A 19,407-nucleotide genomic window follows, 5' to 3' on the forward strand; every position below is an offset into this window, starting at 1 on the left:
TCTTCTGCAGAGAAGTAGCAGGATTTTGGGCAAATATCTATATTGCCAGGCCCTTCTGGTCCATCATCTATGAAATAGAGACCTCACCTCTATTAAAGGAATGCTGTGAGGCCTAAATGAGAAAATAAAAGGGAAGTACTTAGCTATTGACCACTAATGTCTAACCAACTGTATAAATAATGATTACTATTTTTCCTGATGTGGGAATAATTATGCACAGAGCAGCAGATTTCGGGATCATCTGATAGCAAGGAAAGTAATAATAGGATAGTTTTTCTAGAGCATAAAAGTTGCCAAGCAAGTAGTCTATAATTTTTATTAAGCCAATAATTGCTTATATTTGCAAAAGCATCATGGTTAATAAGGCTCACTTTGGTTAGAAACCATCAGTGACTGGAATTAGAGAAATAGTGATTCACCAATTTTAGTCTTCTAGGGTTGCTGGCAAGATTTGCTATGAGTATCTGATACCTGCAGATGAGTCATTTAAAAAACACCTGGGGTGACCTGGGGCTTTATCCTGGGTCTCTGTGTGTAGTAGCGTATCTCATGATGGCCACATTTGAACCTATTCCTCCTTAGAAGTTCTTTGTACTCCATGCAGAGATCTCCATGCAGAGGTAGCATCATCTCTCACATCTTTGGCTCTGGGTTGACCGGTGACTCCCTTGACTCAAAGAATGGATGGAAGGGGAGACATGCCAGTTCTGACCTGGCCTTTTCCTTTCCCCTCTTAGAGCACTCTACAGAGGAAGAAAGGCTGCCATGTGAACTAAGATACCCACTGTCTGAGGAAGTCTCTGTTGGCCACATGTTGAGTCTAGATCCAGGGTACAAACACTGCCAGCTCCTAGCTCTTCCAAGTCCCAGACACCCTGGGTGGGGGAAACCACTGGAGCATGGCAGCTTTCACAAACAGATGGGGAGGAACTGAACTCTGCTGCAGCGCACAGGTCAGGGATACCGACAACATGCAAAAGGAGCCAACCCTGGCTGTCTTCCCTGAGTTCCCCCGATAACCATGTGGGACGCTTCTAGTCCTGCTGGTCTTGGTCTAGCCCACTTGGGTCTCAGAAGACAGGATCGTGGGGGTCAGCCTGCATCACTCAGGCCTCTAATTTTGGGAGCCCTTGGACGCAGCTCTAGATCAGTTCCATCCTACTTCACAGATAATTGGAGAGACAGAGCATTGTTGTAGGGGTATGGCCATAGGTAGGCAGCTGTGTTAGGACTGTAACAGAAAATGGCCCCCCAGCCAGTATAATTCAGTTTCTTAGTTGCCCAGGTAATAGTCCCTATTCCAGTTCCATTTGCTTCTGTCTCTTAGAAATGGCTGGTCACTTTGATGAATGTTGCTTAAACCAATCTCCAATTGATAAGCCACTCTGCCTCTGTACTTCCTGCTTGCTTATCCCGTATAAGAAATCAGGGCCTGGTATTCTGAGAATGATCCCAATCAGTGCTCAACAATGTAAATAAATCTGCCTCCAAATCCTGGGTGTTGTGTCAGTGTTTCTGCTTGCCATTGCAGGCAGAATGATAGAACTTCATTGAAAGATGTAAGTGAATAGAAGAAGAAATTGTGTGCATGATTGGGAAGACTTTATATATAAAAAATGACCTTATTTAGAAAGATTATCTCTGTACTTACAGAGATAATAATGGTTAGATCATTAGGGTGGGCCCATTCTTCCTGAGAATTCTACCTTGGCGCCCTTGTCAGCTGCCGCAGTTGCTGCCAACACCTATAGCTTCACTCTCTGCTCCCAACTTATGTACTTCCAGCCAATTGAACTGGTTCCAGTTGGCCATTGCCTTCATTTGGCCAGAGAGGCCCTCCATCCAGAGCTTTCTGCTTACATGCCTATCCCAGTCAGATGACATCATCTAATGTCCACCTGAAGTGACTGTCAACAACTCCTTCTGAGTTTCACATTTTGACTGAAGAAAATTAGACTGTCAACTCTGATGAATGAGTTATATCATTGGGCCTGAGTAGGACAACTGAACTCTATCAGATTGGGCTCCAGAGAACCCATGGTCATTACAAAAGTCAGGGGCAAACGTATGAGTTTCCTGGTGGGCAATGGAACAGAACTCTGTGCCTTCAAAAGTCCCTTCAAAAAGTTACCATCACCAGGCAACTGGGACTCTTGCCTCTCGTCCCTTCTGCCACGCACAGACTTACAGCCTGAGAGGACATCTCACCAAACATGAATTCCTATATAATGCAGTCCTCATACTGCTTCTGGGAAGAGACCTTCTCTTCAGGTTAGAAGCGACTGTCTCTTTTGCTCCAAGCCAGTCAGCCTTGTTTTCATTTAACCCTGCGTTTTCAACTTTGGCTGTTCCCTCAGAGGAAGATGACACCTGCATCAGCCTGCGACAGATAACCCCAATCCTGCAGTTCTCAAAACTCTCCTCCCAGAGGTATAAACTAAAGACTCACCTCTGGACCTGGCCATCAACCCTGCCAACCCACCACGACCCCTGTTGCTGTCAGATGCTACTGGAAACGCAAACAGGCATACAGCCACACATCAGGCTGACTGACTGTTAATCACCTCAGGCAAGTTCTCTGTGCCATCAACAATGCATCCTCAAGAATTTGGGAACTCTTCCACTATTTTCAGTGTGGCTCTGACAACAGATTTGGCCACTCTGAGACAGCCTGTTTTTCTGTACCTTCCAACTCCACAATTCTGTCATTGTCCCCTGGGCCCTGAGATTGGGCCATCCACCACCTGCCTCTGATTGTGAAACTCCATTCTGGGGCAACCCCTACCTGCATCAAACAGTATCCCATGCTATGGGAGACTTATCTAGAAATTCAGCTGTACATCCAGAAGTTTCAAAACTGCAAAATGTTTATAGACTGTTAAACTGCTGAAACACACCTCTCCTGCCTGGAAAGCCAGTTCAAGATCTCTGAGCTGCCAATGCTGCCACAGTTGCCCTCCATGTATATTGCCTCAGTTTTCTGCCACCCACAGCCTGTGGTACACTTGCCTGGACCTAAAAATTGCCTTCTTCTGCCTTTGGTTAGCTCCTATCAGCCAGCTCCTGTTTACCTTTAAATGGAAAGACCCCAGCTCTGGACTCAAAAGTCAATTGACCTGGACTCAAGCTCCCAGAGGTTCAAAACTTGTTTACTCTCTTTGGAGAAGCCCTCACAGCTGACTTCACTAGTTTCCAAGCACAAAATATCACTGCACTTCTGATTAATGACACCCAAGCTGCCTACTGGAAAGGCACAAAGCCTCTGTTGCAATATCTGGCAGGATCTGGTAAAAAAAAAAAAAAATTCTGCAAATTTCTTGAAGCTGCTGGCTTCTATAAAATCTGGATCCTTGAATTCACAAAAACAATGATGCTTACTCAGATGGTCAGACCCTGAGAGCACCTAATGACCTACCTGTGCAAATACTTAGATCTAGTCACTAAGGGCTGCCTCCCCGCTTTACATCTGCACTCTGACAGCCACTGTCCTTCTGATTGGGAAAGCTGACAATCTCATCGTAGACTGAGACCTAACTGTTCAGGAGCCACATGCTGTGCTGGACTTCACCCAGTACCATGACTGCCTGGCACTGACTGATAAACTGTTCTTGAGCTAAAATAAACCTCCTGACAGATGCTGAGTACACCCCGTTTACAGATGGAAGTAGCTCTGTTAGAAATGAAGTCTGACAGGCTAGAAATGCTGTGGTCACCTTGGACAAAACTATTTTGGCCAAAACTCCTGCAGGGATGGTCTGTACAGCAAACTGCTTCTTGCTGCTGTTTGGATACCTGCCACCAACAACACAAAATAATCTGGTCCAGAGGCCTAAGCCCCCTCCAAGGATCTGATTGAAACATCAGTACCAGCTACCAGACATGCCCCCATCATATGTTCTTCAAGCTCAAGCCACTGCATTGGCATCCGTACCCCTGCAGCCACTTCAGGCTTCAGTGCCTGTGTCACTGGCTCCTACCTCCCATTCTCTACCCATACTGAGAAGACAATAAAACTTTGTAGGGTCTTGCTGTAAAACTCATCCCTAGATAAGGCCTACCCTTGATCATTGGCAACAATAATGGTATTTGTAGCAGAGGTAACTAAAAAACCAGATAGATTAAGTAAAAACTACATACAGCTTATAATCAATTAAAAGATCAGCTATATCTGTAGACATTCCTGCACACACTTATAGTTCACATACATATTAACTATCTCTACAAGTTCAGAAATCCAGCCTTCGATCTGCTGAAAAATTACTTGCACCAGACAGCTCACTCTGAAGAGACAATGTACTCAAAGCCCTGCTCTGGTCACTCTGGATGCTGGCCAGTCCACACACAGCTGAAGCCTGAGGACACAGTTTACAGGGTTGCTCTATACCTATTCTCACCTGAGTTTTGTGCCTTTTCAGCCTGCTTACCCTAGTCCTTGCTTCTCCACCCTCTGTATCTATGGTTTCTTTTTGCCTTAAACTCTATGGATGGTTGCCCCAAGAAAATGAAACAATCACTCAAACACTTGACTGAGATTTGGTGAGTGTCCTAGGCACATTGGACACTCTCCTAGATCAGATTAACTCCCTCACTACCTTTCCAGAGTAATGTTACAGAACAGACAGGCCTAAATTATGTCTCTTCCTGAAAACCACTTAGGGAAAAACTCTGTAATAAAGACAGTCTTGGGGAGCTTGACTTGGGCCCACCCTAGGTTCACTTGCTGCTTCTAGTTGGGCTTTGTTTCAAAAGATCACGTGTAATATACCCAGCAAAAATTTGCTGGGGAAACTAAAAGATAAGAGAAATTAAACAGAAAATGCACCCCTGAACCAGTATATTGCAGTTTCTTAGTTGCCAAGGTAATAGTTCCTGTTCCAGTTCCAGTTGCTTCTGTCTCTTAGAAATACCTGGTCACTGTGATGCATAGCTGGTCACTATGATGCATACTGTACAAGCCAGTCTCCAGTTGACAAGCCATTCTGCCTCTGTATCTCCTGCTTGATTATTCCATATAAGCCCTGGACCACCAGAGATCAGGGCCTGATATTTTGGGAGTGATCCCAGTCAGTGCCTATTAATCTAAATAAATCTGCCCCCAAATCCTAGGTGTTGTTTTGGTGTTTCTGCTTGCCATTGCAGGGCAAGACAAAATCATATCAGCTGTACAGTTTTCCCATATGAACTAGACCAAACAAGATTCAAGTTTGTCTCTTAACCTTTCCAACCTTTTTCTTCCTGTTCACTGGGTCTTAGTTGTAGGTGGATCTCGCCAATGTATTGCAAACCACAGGAAGTGACAAATCCCAAGAGAAATACCTAGAGCACTCAGGGTAGCCAGGAGTCATACATATAAATTTAGTGCCTTTGAAGCAATTAATTGGTGATTTTCCTTTTATTTGCTGTTGTTTATTTAGCCTACTTTAGTGAGGGGGAAATGTGGACAGCATATGTTCAAAACAAGTCATTTTAATATCACTTGCTAATAGAGGTATGAGCATGTACATACACCCAAGTATGTGTGACTACAGGGAACCATGTGAATGGGCTTCCATATGGGACTAATACACTGTTCCTGTCCCTCACAGCCAAGGTCTCTGTTGGCAAGCACTGTGGTCCTAGCTCTCTAGGTCCTCCTCATGGTGGCCTGCTCCTCATGCCGCATCACCACCCAGGGACTTTCACTCACCTTTGTTTGGTGAGTGAAACCAAAGTATGGACCAAACTGTGGTCCTCTGAGAGACAAAAGGTGTGCATTAAGGACTGGGTGAGTTAAGTGGGTTGCTTTCAAACTAGGCCTTTAGGAACAGACTGTACAAGCAAACTGGAGTGGCTGCCAGGCTTACAGGAGGGCTCTGGAAGTAAACAATATTTGAAAGTAAAAAGACTATATTTGAAAGATCGCTGGTCAACTGCTCTCATAATAGAATCCTTAGAGGCCAATGCTGAATGACTGTGATATATTAAGTTGAACATGGGAGACAAAGAACTGAATCTTTAGCCCTTCAGTAGGTTTCAGAGTATGGCTAGTGAGGTATCAAGAGGGCATATTTTTTCAGTCAGTTAAAACTGCACTTGACTGGAGTAATAAATACAAATATAACCTGCAGCAGGGGATATTTTCCCTTCCTTCTCAGGAGGTCTAGAAGGAGGCAGTCTGGGACTGGTGTAGATACTCAGCGTGTTTTGTTCTTTTTGCTCCTTGCTCAGCCTTTATCAGTTTGTGGCTTTTGTCTTTCGGATTCTCCAGATGCCTCCTTTCCTGACATCACTGTATTCTAGGCAGGAAGAAAGAGCAAGTGCTGAGGCCAAACGGAGGTGTTCACTAGGGAGTCTTGCTTTTCAGTAAGAAACCAACGACTTTCTTGGAAGTGCAACAAAATGGAATTCTTCTTCATTTCATTTTAGGGGCATGGCTGCCCCAGCTACAACGTTTGTTGCTGTTAGTAAGGCAGAAAGAGGGAAAGGGCACACCGGGCGCAGTAGCACATGTCTGTACTCCCAGCACTTAGGAGTCTGAGGCAAGAGGCTTGCTAGAGGCCAGCAGTTTAGGACCAGTCTGGACAATATAACGGGGGCAAAGGGATTCTGGCAGAATGTCTGCCACATCCTCATTTAAATAAAGAAGCTCATTTGGGAGGTGCATATCAAGGTGGGCTTGGTCATGTAGGAGCCCCTCCTCCCCCGGCAGCAGTAAAAGGGAGTCCCAGTGCATAGACTGCAGGTGGTGAGTGTGGTGAGCAGAGACGGGGGTGGGGTGCATTCTTGCTCTGCAAATGGGGAAGGTGGTCAGGGATATTTGAAGCTGCTGAATTATTTTTGAGGCTCTACAAATTATGGAGCATAACTGTGATGAGTTTTTGAAGATAGACATATAAGTGATGTTTACATCATTTTAAATGGTTTTGCAAGGCCTTACACTTTACCGGGCTAGACTGCACTGGCACTTCTGATTTGTGGGTGTGAGGACTGAGGTCTGGGGCAGTTTGGCGACTTTTTGTCTTTCTGCATTGCATAGCACCAGCACAGAGCCTCAGCCCAGGTCTTTGGACTCTGAGTTCATTTGTCACGTTCATGACACCTGTCTCCTCTTTTTATTTAAGCCCTTCTTGATTTTTGCTTAATCCTTTAGAATGAAGAATCTGGAACATTTTATTTGTTGAGAGAGAAAATAGTAAAAAAAAAAAAGTCTGATCTCCATCCTTCCTCTCTCTTTTCCTCCCCTCTCTCCTTTTCTCTGTTTCTCACACTGTCTGGCTGTGTTACCCAGGCTGGCCTTGAACTCCTCCTCAAGCAATCCTCCTGCCTTGTGTTCAGAATATCGGAGACCACTGTCTGTGGTTGTAAGAATGGCATTTTTAAACTTCTCATCATTCAGCCCAGAAGCCACTGGCAGGAGGAGACCCTTATGTGTAACCCTCACTTTTTGTCCAGTTTTGCCTTCATTGGGAGCTGCAACAATCTTCTGAAGGGTTCTGCTCCCTTTAGGCCCAGGATGTTCTCTGGGGGATCAGCGGAGGCCTGTGAGCCCACCCTGCCCGGCCATTCCTAAACCCCTCTTCTGACTTCCCCCAGTGTTCCCTTGCCTCTTCTTGTTTTTGCATACTTTGTCCCTTTTGAAAAAAAAACATTTTTTGTTAAAAAATGGCTGTTCATTGTAAATTTCATATGTTTTGTGTGCATTAAATATTTTTATATCTATCTACCTAGGAAGAAGTACAAACAAAAAATGAAAAGTTAGACAACATTTTAGAATTCAGAAAAAAATTACTCCATTGATGGTTTAACACTGTTCCAGAATATTCCTGTGGAGATGTGTGAATATGCCAATATAGTAGGTGTTTATCATTTTTATACATATGATTATGTTTTATATGGTTCTGTTACTCATATCTTCCCATAGCAATATGTTATGGGCTTCTTTCCATGCCAAAAACTAACTTTGCATCATTATTGTTAGCTATTGGTAGAACTCCGGTGTGGGCATGTACCATAATTTCATTAACCAAACCCTTATTAGTGGGCGTGTACACTGTTTCCTAGTGTGAAAAAAAAATGAAGGTAAAGCCAGGCAGACCAGGACTCTGGGTCCCAGCAAGGCCCAGCCCAGTGGGTGGCAGGCAACATGCCAGGTGTCTGTGTGCAAGGTGCTGGCACAGAGCCTGGAATGCCGAGCATTTTCTTATCTCAACAGTGTTTGGTGCAAGGCTTTGGCTCCAGCCAAGTCTGATGAGAGCAGGGTGGAGCTTTAACCGACAAAGGCATCTGGAACCTGTTTCCATGGAGAGCAAAGGCTCTTCCAGGCAGGTTTAATCGCCTGTCTGTGCCTAAAAACCCACAGCACTGTTATCAACTGCTCCTTGAGCATTTCTCTGAGCAGGACAATCTCCCTGTGGGAACACACCCTATCTGGAAGTAAGATTCGTGGAAGGACAAATCTGAAGACCTACTGGAGAATCAGTGTTTGGTGAGGGTCACCTGTCCCAACTTCTTTGCAATGACAGGCTGAGTCACTGCAGGCATAGCCCATCTGGCAGAACCCACACAGGACGCTGGATTTCATATGCACTGCATTGTGCCCCGGATCCAGGTCAGCTCCGCTGAGCCCCTTCATCTACCACTCAGGATTAGTCTTTCTTAGGCTGGTTCCTGGCTGGTGTGGGTGTTGTCCCTATGGAATCCCAGTCTAACTCATCAAAGGCCTCTTATCTCATGGCACAGAGACACCCTTCCCACTTCTAAGGGGGTGCTGCGAATCAGGGTCCACAAATAAAGGCGGGGGGTCAGAGCAGCTGTGACCAGTAACAATAACGGCTCAATTGCTGAGACAAACATTTTTACGGTGATGCATGGGAACACTAAATCCAAACCACATTGTTTAGTTTTCATCCCAGTAAAGGGGAATGCCACATCCCTTAAAGTAAATGGAAGAGATCATAGTTTAGAAAATATGACAGAGTTGAAAACTTAAAGCTGTATCACACAGTAACATCCTTTGGAAGGGAAAACAACTGATACAAGGGAGTGTATATATTTCCATAGCAGTTTATTCATTTGGAGACTTCCCTAGTCCGAAAACTGAGCTGGGTGGTGGTGAGTCAGAGGTGCCTCAGGCAGCAGTTAGTAGAGTGGGAACAGCCTTGCGTCACTGTTGGGAAGGGGGCTGGTGGTGACGGGCTGGAGGGAGGCACTGACCCAGAGAACCACTTCCACGTGTCTACTTCCGTTCAGTGATGGCTTCAGCTCGATATCAAAGGCGACACACAGGGCTGTATGACCTTGATATTTATATGCTCTGGTCCCCTGTTTCTCTTGTGGATTGAAAGTTTACTGGGAGTCTGTAAACTGTGCAATAGAGTTCAAGTTCACAGAGACCAGTCCAGGCTCTAGAGAGGTGCTGGCAAAGCTTCTGGAGCTGTCATTGATAACAAACAGCCCGCTGTGGCACATGTGCCATAGGTTCACCACCACTGCTCTGGAGGGACAGCCCGAAGGTCCTTCTATGCTCACAAAAAACTGCAGAAGTAAAGCTTACTAGGAGTAAGCAGTGAGGGTGCTGCTCCTCTCCTGGCAGAGAGGCAGGTTCACCAGGAGCTCACAGAGGCTCAAGCTTCTGAGCCCAACTAGTATGGGCTGGATGGGAGATGCTGGGAGGTATGGAGCGTTCCAGGTGGGGAGAAGAACCAAGCTTTTCTAAGTAAGAATTTCTAGTAAATTAAGGAGCCTTCAGAAGAAAGTGTCTGACTCCCAAATCTCCTTGAATTTGTTGTGATTTTTTTCTTCTCCTTCTCCTCCTCCATCTGCTCCACTTCCTTCTTCTTCTCCTCTTTCTCCTTTTTCTTCCTCTTCTTCATTCAGCATTGTATGTCATTTTGCATTTATTATTATATAGCCTTTCTCCTAAAAAAGACTACAACTTGCATAAGGCTTGGTCTCCATAGCACCTGGCCTATGATTTTTGGTTAGTGTCATCCTTGAAATCTGCATTCCAACGAGTGGCCCCAGAGAGTTTTCTGAGGTCAAAGGAAGTCACCCAGCAGGAGGTGGCTCCACACAGTAGACCCTAGCTAAGGTCTGTAGCACCTGAGGGTGAACCTCCAGAACCTCTTCCCAAGCTGTGCAAGGTACTTCCCACTCTAGCAAGCAAGTGTGGAAGATGCAGAGGCAGAACGGCCATGGGAAGAACTTCCTGGGGTGTGTGTGTGTCGACATCCGAGAACCACTGTGGGGAGTGCACAGCTGAGGGTGGGAAAGCACCCATGTGGGTATCAATATGGCACCTAACAATTGGCAAAGGGAAGTGAGTGTTGGCAGGGGACCCATGTGGTCGCCTGGTCTACATGGTACCTTATGTGGTCATAAGCACTTAAATATACAGTACATAGAACTGGAGGTGCTAGTTGTTGAAATTTATAGAAATCTCAGATATCACCTAGTCCAATGACTCATTTTACAGACTGGAAAACCGGTCTGTGAGATCTACGGTGGGGCCTAGGTGCAGTCATTGTGCACTCTGTCTGGGTCTCAGGGAACTTGTGGGGAAGCCCAGCGGAAGCCTAAGCTCAGTCAGTCCCTTGAAGGTCACGGTTGGTCCACGTGGCCCGTTTCCTTCAAGAACGTGGCACATAGGAAAGCAAGCCAGTGCGCCACATGTTACAGATTTAAAGACTTGTATCTGGCATCCAGAGGGTGTGATAATTTTTTCCATCGTGGAGTAACAAGTTTTTAAGGGTGCAGAAACCCTAAATGGTGCAGGTACGTGCTGCAGGAAAGCCATATACCATGTGCACTGTCAGAGGGAGCACGGCTGCTCTGAGAGGGGATGAAATCTGTGAGCACAGTCGCCTGAGGCTTTCCCTGTTTTTGCCAACTGAGTGCCCCAGGGTCTGAGCATTACTTCCTGTCTTGCTTTCTGCTATGTCTGGCAACAGCCACTGGCAGATACAGGCAGGAAGTGCAAAAGCAGGAACTCAGTCCTGCCAGAGTTTCGTCTGGGAAGCCACTCGGCAGGACCCTTTTAAACAGAGGGGATCTGGCTGGCTCAGGCAGCTCACACTCCTCCTCGAGCCATCAGTAAATTAAAAACCTCTGCAGCCTGGCTCACTAATGGGCCCAAACAGCATGTAACTCAGCTCCCCAGAAAGAGGACATGCATGCTTTTGTTTTATTTCATAATCCTTGGTCCCTGTTCAAAGTTTTAGTAAGTGAGGGAGCCTAGTGGGAAGTGGAGGCTCCGCTGCAGTGGGCTGTGTAGGGCAGCCAAGACAGTTGGGCAGTCTCCTGGAGGATTCCTGGAGTTCCTGCACAAGCTGGACTGTGACTAGCTAGCTTGCAGGGCAGTGTGGCCAGTTCTTTAGGGTTGCTTGTGTGCAGGACTATGCCCTGGAAACCCTAGTGCATTGGAAGATGCATTGTTCTAAGCTTCATTTGTGCAAAGAGAAATTACCCTAGATGTGATCTAGAGATCACTCTGTGCTTTATTTCAAAAGGTGGTGCTAATGGGCTGAGAGTGCTTGCCTGGAGATGAGACCACCAAAGAACTGAGTGTCATGGTCAGACTTGCTGAACTGCCCTCATGACTGCTTGGAACTGTCTTACAGGGCCATGGACCAGGGCCCATGGAGGCCCAGGATGGAGATGGCTCAGATGTTCTAGCTCTTTGGTTTCAAGAACACTGACTGACTGCTGCTCCCTGTTGAGAGCTCAGCATGTCAAGCCTGGCTGCACAGAAGAATCCCTGAAGAAGGTTAAAATGAGCATATTGGGCTTCACTCAGAGAAATCTAATTTAAGAGGGTTTGCATAGGTCTTGAAGGCAACTGTTTCAAAGCTTTGAAGGTGGGAACCACTATTGCAGACCTAATCTCTGCCATAGGCTATATCATTGTCACAGACTAGATCTCAGCTACACATGGATCACTACTTCAGGCTGCAACATTGTCACAGACTAGGTTACATCCTCAGATTATGTTACTGCCTCTGACCACATCACTGTGTGTATCAGTCCACTTTGCACTACCATAACACAGTACCTGAGGCAAGCTATTTCACAAAGAAAATAATTTTCTTTTTTAGCTCACAGTCTTGAAGGCTAAAAGTCAAAAAGACCAGGCAGCCCCATTGGTTTGGCACCTGGTGGATGACATCATGGTGAGTGTTTGCAAGAGGGAGAGATCACACTGGAAACCGGAGAAGTGGCTCAGAGGCCAGACTAGGTCTTCTAACAACCCAGTTTCTCAAACACTAACTCAGAGACCCAGGAGAACTACTTTAATCTCCCTTGAGAGAAGCATTCCCAGTGACTGATCCCCCCTTACACCTCAAAATTGGCAAGAGTTAGGACAAGCTCCCAACACACGAATCCTTGGGGAACAAATTCAAATCATATCCAAGCCACAGCTTGTCTCAGACTTAATTACCTCCTGAGTCTGGATCCCTGCCTCACACTAGGTCACCACCTTCAGACTAGTCAGCACCCGAGACTGGATCACTACCCTAGAAGTTTCAGTGCTTTTCAACCGGCACTTCATTCGAATTACTCTGAAGGCCACTGGGTTGGGAAGAAGCAGCGGAAGAGTTCAGCGCATAGCCCCTTCCAGCTTGGAAAGGGTGTGCATAGTGTACCATGCACAGCACCAAGTTCCTGTACAAACAGAACCCCACTGTTACGAGTCGGTCTGATATGCGGTGCAGAGTCGGGCAGAAGAGAGCTTAGTGTCTCAGGAAATTGCTGGACTTTTCAAAAGGTCAGCATGCAGAGTTTTAGCACCAAAGTTAAGGCCTGAAGGAAATCAGGTCATTGTCTCCGCCATGGTGACTGGAAGTGTGAAAACCACTGGTCGCACTGCAGTGTGGTCCAGATGGGGTCCCTTCTGGATCCTGCTCCTCCTGGCTTGAGGAGCTTACTGTTTCTTCGAAGAGTAGGACCAGAGCAAATACGTACTCCTGGCTCTGAGAAATGGCTTGGTGACAGATCTGAGGGAGAATAGTCACACTGAGTTCTACTTTGTACCTCGAATATATTTCAAGCATGTGGTTAAGATGCAAGCAATGTGGGATTTCGAAGATAAGAAACCTATTTCTCCTTTCCAACAAAAGTGATGTGTAAGAACCTGCCTAGCCTAGTGTAAGAACCTGAAAGAGTAAATAAAACCCAAAATGTATAATAGATATTATGAAAGGGAAAGAAATTGCTCAAAGGAAGCAACAACTGGGATGAGGGAAAGGAAAAAAAGAAAGAAAGAAGCAAGGTAAAAAAGATAGATAAATAGATAGATGATAGCTGGGATAACTGTAGTGCTGATGTCTAATGGTTTATTGAAAGAAACAGTTATGTTTAGTTTTTTTGACCTATTTTGCGTGCTTATATCTGGTAATCTGAACAACTAATTTGAACACAACAATATGTAATATAACAACCATTGGTGAATTCCTACCATCTTGTTTAGTGAAGCTCTGTAGCATTTCTAATATTTTTTAAACTATTTTTTATTCTCTTTAATCAGTCTTGCATTCTTACATCTGGTAACGTGAGCAACTTCATTGAAGATACCAATATGTAATATAACAACCACTGTTAATTCCTATCATTTTGTTTTGAAACCCTGTATCATTTTTATTGTTTTTGCTTTGCTTTCCTTTGTTTTTGTTATTTTTTTTTAATTCTCTTTAAAATAAAGAAAATAATGCTTATTGCAGGTCCTTGTCATTCTCCAAGAATGACTTGTATCCTGAATGAATTTGCTCAAGTTTGAGAAAAAAATAAAAGGCCAGTATTTTTGATGCCCTCCTCCAGCCTAGGCTTCTAGCATGTGGACTTATTTCCCAAGCTAAGGAAAAAGCTGAAAAAAAAATGCTGTCGGGTCCTTGTCATCCATCCCCACAACTGCACTTCACGTGGCGGATGCACCCAGGCGGAGCGTCTTAGAGCTGCTTGTGCATAGGGGCCAGTATCAGGAGGAGCTCCTTGTCAGGCGATGGTGAAGTGAAATCTATGACATAGGGCTTTGTCTTTTCAGACGTAAACACAGAGCCAGTGAACACTTCCGGCCCTGCTCCCATAGTGCAATGCTTCCTGCCAGGCCTCTGCAGGCCACAGCCCCTCTGCTCACCTGCCTGAGCCTGGTGAGTGGCAGGAAGAAGCAAGGACATCAAAGGTGCTAGTTGGGTGTTCTTGCGCGGGCTGCCCGGCAGACCACCACCGGGCTGTTTTCCTTGCAATGGCAGGTTTTACAGGTCTGGGTTTTTATGAGCTAACAGCTTCTTTCTTACTCTATGTTGTCTGCTTTTCTGACTTGCCAGATTTTTCTCACACTTTTCAAGTCCAGTCTAAGTGACTCTGTGGCTAACAAGCAAGGCACATCCTTTGCTAGCTGCCCAGGCCTGGGGCTTTGATGAATGGGACCTGTCATGGGCTTCTTTCTCGGTCATCCTGGGAAATCTGGGCTGTGCTCTCCACTGTGGGCGACCCTTTTCCAGTGTGGCTGCTTCCACTACTTTGGGCCAACCTCCCCCATTGCAGCCAGTCGTCCCCTGCTATCAGTCAGAGGCCTGAGTCCTAGCGGGAGGCCACAAGGGCTGACCTTGTAGTGGACAGAAAAAGATTCCTTCTTTTGTTTTTTGGTACCAGGAATTGAACTTAGGACCTTGCTCTTGCAAGGCAAGTGCTGTGCCGCTGAGCTGTATCCCCGGCCCACTCCTTCTTAAATCCTGGGCATCTTCTGGCTCAGCACCAGGAATGTGAAGTGACCCGAAGGGCTGGGATTCAGATGGATTGCAAACATGCTCTGGGGTCCATCACACCTCGGTGAAGAATACCACTTGTTTTTTTCCTCTCTTCAATTTTCAGTGTATCACAGAATTACATTTTTCTAAATTATAATAAATGATTAAAAATGAAATTTAAAAAGTAGATGTACACAGCATGAGTAGTTTATTTTTAGATTCAACAGACATGAAATTACTCTATCAAATTGCTCTGGTACAATTGATTTGAAGGTAACAATAAACCATGGAATTACCATGGTGAACTCCTACCATCTTGTCTACTGAAACTCTGTATTATCTCTAATGTTTTATTGATGAATTATTTTCTTATTCCTTTAATGGTTTGAGCAACCTTTCATTCTTACATCCAGTAATCTGAGCAATGTAGTTGAGGATAGCGATATGGAATGTAACAACCACTGTTGATTTGTATTATTTTGTCTTGACACCCTGTATCACTTTGAATGTTCTTGCTTTGATTTGTTTATGTTCATGACACTAGTATGCTGCTACTGTTCTATTTTTTTGTTTGTTTCTCATTTACTAGTCTCTTTAAAATAAAAAATAAAGAAAATTTAAAAACAAAAAACAAAAAAACAAATTGCTCTGGTAGTTTCTAGACACTCCCAATTCCAGGTTGGAATTCCAATGATCTTGTCTTAAACCAGGAGCAGTGAGTTCACAGGCCCCACTCTGTGTTACCACGCTTCAAGTAGTTCAGTCAGCCCTGCAGTGTGTGTGTGGGTATGTGTGCATGTTTACAAGTGTGTGTCAACAGGTGTGAGTGTGTATGTCTGTGAGAATGTAGATATTGAGAGTGTGTCCCTTTATGTGTGTGAGCGTGTGCATGTGTGTCTGTGTGAGTAGGGGTGTGTATGCCTAAGTGCATGGCTGTTGAGTGTGAAAGTGTGTTAATATTGTGTGTCTCTACATGTAACTGTGGATATGTGAGTGCATGTGGGCACTGAACATGAGAATAGTAGTAATATGCTTATGTGTGCTTGTTTGTATGTAAGGTTTGTGTCTTAGTCACTTTCTTCATGGCTGAGACACCTACCTGACACCCACAACTTAAAGCAGGAGAGGTTTATTTTGGCTCATGGTTTGCAGAGGTTTCAGTCCATATTTCATTGGCTCCAAGGCAGGGTGGTGTGGCAGAGGGGCGTGGCAGAGAGGAAGCTGCTCCTGTCATGGTGGTCAGGGATCAGAGAGATCAGTGAAGGAGCCAAGAGGCCTTCTGGGCCACACCCCAGTGACCCACCTCTGACCAGGCCACACTTCCTACAACAAGTCAGTTCTAAGCCCTACCCAATCACCCTCTAAAACCCCTGAGTGCATAGAGCTCTTGGGCAGACATCTAGATATAAACTATCACAGTGTGTGTAGGGAGGGCACGGGGATGGTGAGCAGGTTGTGTTAGTCCTGTGTGTGTGTGCTTGTTTGTATGAGTGAGTGTGTGAATGGATGAAACTGTGGAGAGGTCAAGAGCAGCCTAGGTGCAGACTGTGAGAGGAGCATAGGTGTGTGGGTTAGGCATGCGTATATCTATGCAAGGTTTATTTAGTCAGTGCCCAAGGGAGGGGGCACACAACAAGGACAAATGGCCAGAGGGAGTGTGGGAACAGGGAGCAGCTTCTCTCCAGTACAGACCAGATGGCCACTGCCAGGACAGGCCTGTCTGGAGGTGGTTGAGCGTTCAGCACGGATCTGTGCTGTGTGCAGGTGCTGGCCAGGTGTGTGTGCATCTTTCTTTCTGGGCCTGTCAGAGCCCTGTGAAGACGTTATCATCAATCCTTTTTCAGAGCAGGGACATTGGGAACTTGCTGAAGTGACAGGGCTTGAATCCAATGCACGATGGTGTCCCCAACTCCAACTGTCACTCACAACATTATAACACCTCCTGGAGCATTCCTTCCTTTGAGACCACTATTGTTTTTATTGAGGCTTGGATAAGGAATTAGCTTAAAGAGGACTCTTCCTGGTTAGCCCCTGAATGCACTGCCCTTCCAGGCCAGGCTGGGACTGTGGAGTCTGTGATCAGAAATACAGACTCTAATATAGTACATTATAACTATGAAAGAAATTATTTAGGTAGACATTTTAACTTCTCATTGTTATTCAGGCTTTTGAAAGAATTGGCAATGAATGGGGCATGAGGAGTTTTTAGTGTTCTGTAGATTTTTGTTCATTTTCTATTTTTAAAAAGTGAAACCATATTTTCTGATTTATTTTTATGTGAGGTTAAGAAATGAATCTAGTTGTAATTAAAAGTCTTTCTTCTTATCCATCCCAAGCCACCTTTCTTCATGATTTCTGAGGGCTTCAGAAGCACTGGCAGGAAAGCTACACCAGAACAGCAAGTCCTAGCCTCAGCTCCCGCAAATTTAAGCTCCACTGGGGCTCCCCACGACCTACCTTCTGCCCCAGTGGGTCTCGCCTTGGCCCAGGCTCTGCAACACTGGGGCTCCATGAGGCTGGGTCTTCTTAGGGCTGTATCCGCTGCGTACTGGTGTTGGTGGAGGTTCCAATGCCTCCAGGTTCTGAATGCTCTACATCCTCAGAGACTGGCTGCAGGAGTGTCCTGGCAACTGTATGATACAGCATCATGGACATGATTTTAAGAAACACCACGGAAACCTCCACTTTTAAAAATCAAATACAGTGGTACTTTGAAGAACTTAATTTGTTCTACAATTTTGGAAAAGATGGCCACGTGTGTTGTTTGTGTGGGAGATAGCTATGGTTGTGTTTATCATCCTACGCAGAGTATGCAAACAAAAACACAAGTTTGCTAAATGCTTGTTTGTGAATCAAACTGTTTGCAAACAAAGCTCTTGTGAACTGAGGTACCACTGCACTCCTATCAACAGAACTACTGGCCAGGATAGATGGACATAAAAGATAGAAAATGATCTCTTTAGATTGGCCATTATTTCTTTTCCTAGCATGTTTTTTCCACTTTCTGTGGCTATATTATCTCACCCTCGATGGTCCAGAGCCAGTGAGAGAGATGTCACAGGGGCTCACAGACAGAACTCTGGCCATGGCTGATCCTTTTAGGTGCTCAGTGATGAGGAATATTGTGAAAATGTGTTCTATTTGATGGACCTGTGGGGGTTGACCAGGGTCAGAGGTTTGGTGCTTGTTCCTTGGAAGGAATACCAACATATGGTGTTGGCATCAGGCATACAAAGAGCTGGAAGTTTAGTATCTAATGAACCCTTGAGTCAGGAAGGCATAAGACCTATGTGGAAAGAAAAGCAACACGCAAACAAGGAGAGGTTGGGAATATTTAACTTAGTTCATGAACTGCCTTTTGTGTGCTGCATGGCCCATTTTCTCCTGGGACAAGTGAGACAAAAGAAGATAGAATAAGATAGTTTTTTAGTATATAGGTAAATGATCAAAAATCACTTGTGAGGATCCCACTCCTCACTTCATGACTGGTAAAGGCAACCGTGGCTAATACTATTTTCCACCATTGTCTTCCCTCTGCTTCCAATGCCGGTAGATGTGGTTCTGTTCAGCTGATCTGGAGAATCTTCTGTGTCAAAGTAAAGTGAACAATTGTGCCCTGAAGCTCCAATCTGAATATCTGGGGCTGCCTGGTGTGACCTTGGAGTCGAGTGGTCATGCTGGGGCCAAGCTGGAGAGACATGCACAGTGGCAGTCAGAGACAGGGGCAAATACCAGCAGCTAAAGTAAAACGTCTGGGGGGCCAGAACAGGAAGAAGTTGACCAGAGGGATGCGATCGTGGCATTGAAGTTGGTGGGTGCCTACCCAGGCCTGGCTTTCTTCTAAAGAAAGGAGACCAGGGCCCTGTCTGAGTAGACATTTCTGCCTATTCCCAAGTGGATTCTGCTATTCCAGGCCTTGATTCCACCATACTGGAATGTTGTAGCATTCTGTAAAAATTAAAAACAGAACTACCACATGATCCAGCACTCTTGATACTGGGTTACAAGCAAAGAAAATGAAATCAGTATGTCACAGGGACATCCGCACTCCCAAGTTTGTTTCAGCACTGTTTACCATAGCCAAGAAATGACAAAACCTAGGTGCCCATCGATGGAAGAATGGATAAGGAACATGTGGATGCATATACATGATGGAATACAATTCAGCCCTAAAAATGACGAAATCTTGTCATTTGAAAAACATGTACGGAACTGGAGATAATTATGTTATGTGAAATAAGCCAGGCACAGAAAGACAAGTACTACACTATCTCACTCATAAGGAGAATGTAGAAAAGTCTGCATTTACATATATAACTGTATCTTTGTTTCAATAAATGTTTTATATTGTTTGTTACATTTTCCATTTACTCTTTAAAATGTCTTTTTAAAATCTAAAGAAAAAATTGATCTGATAGAAGTGGAGAGGAGAATGGGGGTTAGCAGAAGCTGGGGAGAGGAGGACGGAGGGCAGATAGGAGCAGGTTGATTACTGGGTTCTAAATTATGGTTGATAGAAGCAAGAATTTCTGTTGTGTTATTGCACTGTAGGGTAACTATAGATAATGATCATGTGTTACCCATGTCAAAAATCCAACAGAACAGATTTGGAGTGTTTTTAATTCAAAAAAACCTGATAAATGTTTGAAGACATGGATCTATTTACCCTAACTTGAACACTTATGCA

The 19,407-nt window shown here is 45.0% G+C and overlaps 1 long non-coding RNA gene across 2 annotated transcripts in view; it reads left to right on the plus strand.

Moving 5' to 3' along the window:
• Nucleotides 1-12,806, plus strand: part of LOC102023872 — a 29,488-nt gene extending 16,682 nt beyond the window's left edge. The window contains exon 5 of one of the 2 annotated variants that reach the window (XR_001236208.1): nt 11,598-12,806. This is a non-coding gene — a long non-coding RNA (uncharacterized LOC102023872). Of the gene's footprint in view, nt 1-7,707; nt 7,739-11,597 lie in introns of those variants that run through there. The other variant, XR_001236210.1, reaches the window with a different exon arrangement.
• The last annotated feature ends 6,601 nt before the right edge of the window (nt 12,807-19,407 follow it).

The sequence above is a fragment of the Chinchilla lanigera genome, unplaced genomic scaffold, assembly GCF_000276665.1.
Source record: "Chinchilla lanigera isolate Chin_1 unplaced genomic scaffold, ChiLan1.0 scaffold00053, whole genome shotgun sequence".
Lineage (NCBI taxonomy): Eukaryota > Metazoa > Chordata > Mammalia > Rodentia > Chinchillidae > Chinchilla > Chinchilla lanigera.